General features: G+C 45.0%; 1 pseudogene; it reads left to right on the top strand.

Annotated features, from left to right (window-relative positions):
* Window positions 1-4,820: 4,820 nt before the first annotated feature.
* On the top strand, window positions 4,821-6,053 carry LOC119309973 (annotated as a pseudogene).
* The last annotated feature ends 1,270 nt before the right edge of the window (window positions 6,054-7,323 follow it).

Here is a 7,323-nt window from a genome sequence, read left to right as displayed (position 1 = left end):
GTTTCGGTATGGGCGGAGGGGACCCTCGGTCGTACGTCTCTCCGTCGCATCCGCCAAAGTTGATTCCATCGGCCACAGTGACCATGCAGGCCACGTACGCCAAAATTTGTCGCGTTCCGACGATGTACGGATTTTCTATGATTTTTCGCACTGAAAACCCCTAAAACACTGCCCGCACGTGACGCAACGTGCGTTCGTACTCCCATTTCGTTCATCTCTGGCGTGCGGTCCCCGGGCGGGCCCCACACGCGCTGCCAAAACTTGGGTGCATTCCGACAAACCGCACTGGCACTTGCTGTGCAACCCGGTTGTTTCGGTATGGGCTGGTGTGGACCGAACACCTTTCTTTCTATAACTTACAAACATGCCCAAATTTTTTAATCGCATGTTCAAACCTATGACCTCCTGCCTAGCTCACCGCATGTGCAATTAAATAGATATACACAATTTATCTTTTGTATTCTTCTTTTTTTTGTCTATGTAACAAAATAATTTAGGGCATTTTGTACATAAACTTTTCGGACAAATCACTAAACTTTTGTTTGAATTCGCATAATATTAAATTTCAAAAATCTACATACAACGAATATAGTGCAGAATGAATGTACATAATGATTTTAGACAAATCAACTAAAATTTTGTTTAAATTCGAATAATTTGAACTTAAAAATCTAGTGCAGAATGAATGCACGCTTTTTTTTGGACAAATAGACGGAAATTGTGTTCGAATTCAAATAATTTTATGTTTTTACATCTAGATAAAGGTAAATATAGTTCAAAATGCTGGTACGTAAATTTTTCGTACAAATGATCTTTTCTGAATTCGAATAATAAAATATTTAAAAATCTAGATAAAAGAAGATATAGTGCAGAATAAATGTACGTGATTTTCTTTCAGGCAAATTAGTGCGTTTTTTTCGAATTTTATTAATTTTAAAGTTGAAAATATAGATAAATGAACTGATTTGTCCAAAAGAATTTAAAATTTTGAATAATTTTACATTGGAAAGAAAATGATCGCTCAAACAGAATGATTTCCACTCTCCCACTGATAATGTGCACAAATTTCTATTACCTGCGTAGTTTTTTTAATTACACAAATACTTTTTAGAATGTTTAATTTTTTAAAATATCACACACTTTTTTACAGCGTATGAACATTTTTGAAACGTCAAAAACAACAAAATATAAGTTGTTTTCTTACATCATTTTATTCCTGTGGGCAATAACACGAACATGTTTTTAGTTTTCGTTTATTTCTATGTTTTTTAGGGTCATTTATTCCTATGTTGGGCTGAGCAAGCATTGTATTAAAGAAATTTAATTAAACATGACTTAATTAAACTTAATTAAACATGTCTTAATTAAACATTACAACATAAAAACTTAATTAAACATGACTTAATTAAACTTAATTAAACATAACTAATTAATCCTAATCTACTCGTCGTCGTCGGAGTCGGCGAGGTCCACAATCTCCCCTGCACCGACGTCACCGTCGTCGTCGCCGTCGCCGTCGTTGCTGCTCTTGCCGCCGTCCTCCCAGTAGCCGTCGTCGCCCTGCTCCTGAGCAATCTGCGGCTGCGCCGCTTCGATGGCCGCCGCCACGACTAGTGCGGCCTGCAGCTCAGCGGCCTCTGCTGCCGCCGCCATAGCCGCCGCCGCGTCGAGTGCGGCCTGCAGCTCGGCGCCCTCTCTCGCCTCCACGGCCGCCGCCGCGGCCGCCGCTTCTGCCTGCGACGCCCGCAGTGCGATGAGGTAGCCGTGGCAGTCGTCGGGGTCGCCGTCCTCGCGCAGTGCGAACTGCTCCGGCGGGATCTCGACGACGGGAGGGGAGGCGGGCCGGGCGATGGCGGGAACCGGACAGCGGGACGAGCTCGGAGACGGCGCGGCCGCCGGAGGGGGACAGCGGGGCCGGCGCGGGGCAGACGATGAGCCGCCCGGGCCCGACGACGAGCCGCCGGTCCGCATCTCCCGACGAGCCTGCGCGACGACGACCCAGAAATCCTTGCCCTTCCAAAACCTCGTGCGGCCGATGATGTTCCACCGGCCGCCCTCATGCTGGCGGAGCTCGGCCGGCGTCGCGACGGGCCCCCTCGTCGGGTACCCATCGGCGGTGATATGGAACACGCAAGGCAGACGGCAGCCCGGCGGCACCATCAGCCCGAGACGGATGAGCTCGTCCGTCTCTGGCGTGCTCAGGCTCATCGGCCACGAGCTGCCGCCGCCGTTGCCGTCGGACGCCATGGAGGCCGCCGGGAATGGGAGCTCGTCGGCGGTGGAAGCGCGTCGGTGGGTGGGGTGAGCGGGTCGAGGCGCGTCGAGTGGAGTGGGGGAGGCAGACGGGCGACGGGGCGGTGTTATAAAGGCAGGCGTCGGTGGGTGGGGGAGGCCGTCCGGTAGGTGACCGACGCCCCGGCGTAACGCCGGCATTAATGGCGCATCGGGCTGGCCACCGCGTCGGGAACCGCCTTTGACCGACGCTATGCGGCACGCAACCGCCCGTCCACACACGTCGCGGCGTCGTCCCCACACGTCACGTCGTCTTATTTTTTTCGTACAGCCGACGCCACATCGCCACGAGTACGTCGCTCGACACGTCACGTCATTTTTTCCCTTTGGTCATCGTCGTACGTACGCGGACGGACGCGTCTACGGGGTAGTCGGCATAGAGTCCCGTCGTGCGGGTACAGCCCCGTCGCGCGGGCGGGTACAGCCTCGTCGCGCGGGCGGCGGCTTTTTATGTGCTGGGATGATCCTACCCTTTTTTATGAAGGGGTACGGAACGATCTCAGCCGTTGTTGTGTTTAGGGGGTTGTACCGAAAAACAAGTGTAGTAAAAATTACTGAGATGGCATATATAGTTGTCCCACCTGTGTTGACACTGAACCATGGCCAAGGTATTCTGTAGATGCATCATCTGTGATTTTCTGCCCATATGGTGTGCACACATACAGATTTGCTTTGACAGATTCAAAATTTCATTCCTTCCAATAGACATAGAAGCAGAGGATCAAACAAACCCAACATCCACTGATGCAGACTGCACTACAGCTCATGCAAAGGTAAGAGCAAATTACCCGCCATAGAGAGGCTTCATGGCAAGAAATTCATTGTCAGTTACCGAAATGACCAGACCTTAAATGCTGGGTTCTTCTATTTTAAAGTGCAAGCAACAGAGCATCTAGAAAATGAAGCGCCACTTGAATCGCTCCCAATGATTAATACAACAGTTGTTTTAGACGTTTAGGCTCTTCGTCTTCTATGTCAGCAGAAGGTCACACAGCAACCAAGGATCCTCTTGCAGCTCCACCTTTCTTCTGAGCATGACCAACAGAAGAATTCATCATCAGAAGCAAAACAAAACTGAGGTATGCAAAACAGATTTAAATTTCTATAGATTAAATTCATCAATGCTCTCGTTTACTAATATAGTATGCTAATTGTTTTCCAGCCATTGAATGAGATAATAAGTTCAGATGGCAAGAAAACACGGGCAGCCAATATAATATGCCGCAAAAGAATTGCTCCCTGCAAAAACAGAGGAAGCTGTTGTTCAAGACAACTAGACTACATTTCAGACGTGTTGTTACCCAATAGTCGTGAAAGTTGCTCTTTGTCCTGTAAACATGAACCGTCTTGTGGGCATGTGTGCATGTTCGTTAAACTAGGTAGCCTATGTTTGTGTGCTTCTTTAGAAAAATACATTGTTCAAGTGGCAGTGGTGTCCTTTTGGTTAAATCATTGTAGATGTGAACTGAGTCATCGGCATGTTTCCATGTCCGTTAAACTAAGTAGTTTAAGTTTGTGTGCTCCTTTGAACCAATATGCTCTTCGGATTGCAGTGGTGCCCTTTTGCTTAAATCAGAACTAGCTGCTTCTGTTGTTTGGCCACCATCTTTCCCTATTCTGTTTAGCAGGCTATGTTTTCTCCTTGACAAAATATTTCATTCTTTCACCGATGAAACAGACTAGACCATTCTATTTCTGCAATCCTTCAAACTTTTGCCATCCATGCTAACTTATTGTTTCTATCTCTATGATGAATCAAGTCATCTGCTGCAGTGCATTTAGTTGTGGCCTAAAAGGATATGGTTTACGAGCACCAGCAGAATAACCTGCAATTTAGCCAACAATGGGCTCGCCCAGGCCTCCCGTCGGGCGCGGCGTGCGGACTGGAATTGGACAAACTCCAGGAGGCAGAAGTATGTTCAAGGAATTAGAGTTTGACACATCCTTGTCTACTCGCATTCAACACTACACCAAGTGAATTTCTAAGTAAGCCCATAGCACAACAAAGTAGATTATCTAAACAGCCAATCAATCGTGTTAGGAGGTAATGTAAACTGCAAAACAAACACCTTTGTGGAATCTATCTTTTTCATGTTTAATTAATGTAGTGATTCAAGGACATGATGAGAGAAGTGAAGTTTGCAGGATAACATAGCACAGAGTTGTAACTAATTAGAATAAACTACACCATCATCATCATATTAAAATAGAATAAATCCCCTTTTGGGCATGAAGCAACTACTGCTTGTAAGAACATCTCTAGTGGAACGTGTAAATTTGGACGTGTATATCTCCATATACACGTCCATATACACCTTGCTAAATTATACACCTCCCAGTTTTTCAATGGAACGTGTAAATTTGGACGTGTATATTCCAGCGGCTATATTTTCAAACGGCTATATTTTCAACGGCCATATTTCCGATCTATATAAACCACTCCTACCACCTCTTCCAGCACACTTCTCTTCTCACCTAGATTTTTCTATCGTTTCTCACGCAACACAATGAACACATCCACTTGGGACATGAGTTCTTCGTCATCTTCATCTGGCGACGATGAACTCATACTTGCAGCATTCGCCGAGCGCGAGGAGGAAGAGAGGAAGAACGCTCGACGCCATGGCGGTTCCAAGCATGGACGTCAGTCAATCGATCGAGGAAGAGATGCCGGATTTCTTCTTCTATGGGATGACTACTTCAAAGATGTTCCTCGCTTTCCCGAACATTTGTTTCGACGAAGGTTCGTAATTAGTACACTTCTCTACTTTGGTCCTTTTTTCATTTCCCTGTCTCATTTAATTTTTATGCACAGATTTAGGATGTCGCGTACTTTGTTCAACCGCATAGCTGATGGTATACTTGAGCATGACTATGATGATTATTTTACGCCAAAAAGAAGTGCTTCTGGAGCTCTTGGGTTACATCCTTTGCAAAAGATGACCGCGGCGATGCGGATACTAACATATGGAATAGCAGGTGATTATGTTGATGAGTACATCCGGTCCGCTGAGTCTACTAATTTAGAGTCTTGCAAGAAATTTGTGATCAAAATTTGTGAAGTTTTTGGGGAAAAGTACCTGAGATCTCCAAATGAAGAAGACATTGCTAGGTTACTTGCAATAGGGGAGGAAAGAGGATTTCCCGGTATGTTAGGGAGCATAGATTGCATGCACTGGGGGTGGAAAAATTGCCCCAAAAAATGGCATGGCATGTTTAAAGGCCATGTGAGCGAGCCCACTATGATCTTGGAAGCAGTTGCTTCACAAGATCTTTGGATTTGGCATGCTTATTTTGGTTTACCAGGGTCTCCGAATGATATAAATGTTCTTCAACGTTCTCCTGTTTTTACAAAGCTAGCCGAAGGCCAAACTCCTCCAGTGAATTATAGCATCAATGGCCATTAGTACACAATGGGGTATTACCTTGCAGATGGTATCTATCCACGGTGGGCAACATTTGTGAAGAGCATAACAGCTCCAACTAGCAGAAAGCAAAAAACTTTTGCCAAGAAGCAAGAGGGGGCTAGGAAAGATGTGGAACGAGCCTTTGGAGTTCTGCAATCCCGTTTTGCCATTGTTCGTGGACCTGCTAAAGGATGGAAACGTAAAGAAATCACTGATGTCATGAAAGCTTGTGTCATAATGCACAATATGATAGTTGAAGAGGAGCGACAAACTGGTCGGCAAAGCTGCACTTTTGAGGCAATGGGAGAAAGAGTCACAGTCTCTCGTACTCATGCGGAAGAACTGAGCTCTTAGATGACTCAACGGATTAGAAATTTCGATGAACATGATCAGCTTAAACTTGATCTAATTGACCATGTGTGGCAAAAGTTTGGAAACGAGTAATCCATGTCTTTGTAATGCAGCTATCAATAAAAATATTTATGCAATGAGTGATGTAATCCATGTCCTCAACTAGCAGAAAGCAGTAAATAGTTCTTACAACTACAACATATAGCTCACATTACCCTAGGCCGCGAGCAAGGATCTCCTTCTGCTTAGCTTGGTACAACTGCTTTTGAACATCAGTCATACCACTTGTGTCAATGAGCATGATCCTCTCATCTAATTCAAACTGTCTCCGTGCATCCTCCCTCTCGTTTCGTGCATCCTCATTCTTTTTGAGTGCAATCTCCTCTTTTCGCAATTCCAATTGCTGTGCGTAGCGAGCATTTCTTGCCGCCTCTTTGATCTCATCCTTCTCTAGCTTTGCTGCCCACACAGTTTCTAATGACAGCTTGCAAGCACTGTCATCAGCTTTATCTCTCTTGTCCCTCTTCACACCGTCAGGTCTTTTCTCATGTTCAAGAGCATCAGTGTGTATCGAGGTAGCATCAGTACGTACCGAGTATGCATCAGCCGGATCATTGGTGGCTGTGCCCGGACTTGCATCAATGGTCTTCTTTTGTTTCTTAAGAGAAGTTTCAACTTCTCTTGTCTACCACTTTGGATACTTCGAAAACTCTACATAGCAATGCATCAGTGTGAAAGGCTTCTTTTTTTTAACATCCATTTCCTTGAACAAAATGTGTGCATCGTTTGTCTACACATATAAATATGTTGTTAAAATAAGCACAACACATATAGAATATTGCACATCACATATAGAATTACAAGAAAGGGGCATACCTTTTCTTGTATAGTCCTTCCACTTTCTTTCCTATTTAAAATCTGCTGAAGGCAACCACAAAATTTAGAGGTCTCTCTGTTAATCGTTGTGTAACGTCAATTGATTGCATTAGCATTACGCTCCGGCCATGATGATTCCTTGTGTGTGTTGTAGTACTCTGAAATTCTATCCCAATAAGCATCCCGGTTTTGATCTGTCCCAGCAATATCCAAACTTGTATTTGCCCATGCTGCTATGAGAACCTTGTCCTCATCACTAGACCAATTTTTGCCTTTGTTGGATTTTCCTTTCTCTGTTATTGCAGAACGATGCTGAGTTGATGGAGTTGCCTGCTCTCCAATTGGACTTTCTAGTTGTGTTTGCGTGTAACCAAAACCAAGGGTGTCCAAGAAGCTT

Source organism: Triticum dicoccoides, chromosome 5B (genome assembly GCF_002162155.2).
Source record: "Triticum dicoccoides isolate Atlit2015 ecotype Zavitan chromosome 5B, WEW_v2.0, whole genome shotgun sequence".
NCBI lineage: Eukaryota > Viridiplantae > Streptophyta > Magnoliopsida > Poales > Poaceae > Triticum > Triticum dicoccoides.
The sequence above is the reverse complement of the archived record's forward strand: the minus strand, read 5'-3'. Positions and strand labels throughout refer to the sequence as shown.